The 1934-nt window shown below is 41.4% G+C and overlaps 1 pseudogene; it reads right to left on the bottom strand.

Annotated features, from left to right (window-relative positions):
* Positions 1-511: 511 nt before the first annotated feature.
* On the bottom strand, positions 512-1701 carry LOC126061119 (olfactory receptor 143-like; annotated as a pseudogene).
* Positions 1702-1934: the final 233 nt, after the last annotated feature.

Raw genomic sequence — 1934 nt, forward strand, 5'->3', positions numbered from 1 at the left:
GGACCCTGAAAAATTTTGGAAATTTTTACGACTACACTGTCTGCAATTTTTGTCACCACCTTCTCTGTCTAAATGCAATCATAAGTAAAACAAAACAAAAAAATGCTTGAAACAGAAAAGTCTATACAATTGTTTCAGGGAAAGCAAGAAAGAGATGAGAGGTCACTCAGCATCTCACTCTGCAGTTCACACTGGGTGGGAAAGAAATACACATTCATAACTAAAAGGCAGTATTATCTTTACACAGAAAAGAAATGAGTCTAGTGTTTCCCTCGATACCAGGAATAACAATCAGGTGGGCCACCTTGGGACTGGAATGACCCTGAAGTTCAAGAATAGGTCAACATGGTTACAGTGCCTGATGAGAAAAGACATTAGGGTAAAAGTCCTTCCAAGAATACTTTAGAAAGAAAGATGAACAGAAGAAAAAGGAGAATAGGAGGAAAGCGTTGAAGAGTAGGAGAAGACACAGCACTGGAGGAAGGCACTAAGACAGCACTTCTGCTTGTGCTCAGTTTGTAATTCTCTTCACAGTTTTCTTCAGAGCAAGTTTGACATCCTTTTTTGTGAGGCTATAGATGAGGGGATTCAGCATGGGCACCACATGGGTGTAAAACACTGAGAAAAATTTTCCCTGTTCCACAAACCCAGTAGATGATGGTTTGACATGGGTGAGCATTCCGAATCCATAGAATAGACCAACAGTAATTATGTGGGAGCCACAGGTGTTGAAGGCTTTGGATCAACCCTTAGATGATGACTTTTTAAGGATATTGAAAAGAAACAAAGCATAGAGAGAAAGACAATGAGGCTAGGTGCTATGATAACTGTGCCTACAATAATGGAAACCACAAGCTCATTGGCATAGGTCCTGCTGCAGAAGAGCTGGAGGAGGGGGAAGATGTCACACATGTAATGGTTGATGATGTTGGAGTCACAAAAGATCAACCAAATCATACACCTGGTGTGTACCAGGGCATCAGAAAACCCCATCATATATGAACCAAACATCAACAGAGAACAGAATTTAGTGGACATGGTGACTGTGTACAGCAGGGGCTTGCAGATAGCCACATAGCGATCATAGGCCATGGCTGTCAACACATAGCACTCAGAGCTGACAAAGAAGCGGTAGAAAAATAGCTGAGTCATGCATCCTGCAAAGGAGATAATGTTTTTCTCTGAAATAAAGCTCATCAGCATTTTGGGAGTAAAGACAAATGAATAGCAGAGGTCAATGCAGGACAGATTGAAGAGGAAAAAGTACATGGGGCATGAAGGTGAAAATCTGGGCAAATCAGTTTAATTAAGCTTAAATTCCCTATGACAGTGACCACATAATTCACCAACAACAGAAAAAAACAGGGGCAGCTGGAGTTCAGCTTGGTCTGTGAATCCCATAAGGATAAACTCAATCACTGAACAGTCATTTTTCATAGCTATTCACTTCACCAGTGTGATCTGTGGGAAGAGAGGTAGAAGGTGACATTAGCAATGAACTCTTGTTCTCTATCTCCAGAGGGAGAGCTGGAGTTGCTGGTTTACAAACTCAGAATTGTCTGAAGACCCAGAGTAAGGCATCTAAGAAGCCTGATTCGTATGGTGATTCCTTTGGGTCACCCATTTTCCCCTACTTTTTACCCTTATTGGGTGCTTCTGTGTCGTAAAGAATTCTGCTAGATCACCAATATCTCTGCACATCATTTCTTCTTTTCTACTCAGTGATATCCCCCAGTTCCTTCCCCCTGAGTATTGTGACTAAAAGGGGCAATGAATAGTGATGTTTCCCAGAACCTTTTATTTATGTAATTGAGACTTTGAAGGTAATTATCAAGGCAGAGGTGATTCAACACTCACATTCTTTTTCCTGTAGTCATCACCACTGCTGGTGTTTCCTACCCACTGTCCTGAGGGGAACAAAATTTGATGATGAA

Source organism: Elephas maximus, chromosome 17 (assembly GCF_024166365.1).
Source record: "Elephas maximus indicus isolate mEleMax1 chromosome 17, mEleMax1 primary haplotype, whole genome shotgun sequence".
NCBI lineage: Eukaryota > Metazoa > Chordata > Mammalia > Proboscidea > Elephantidae > Elephas > Elephas maximus.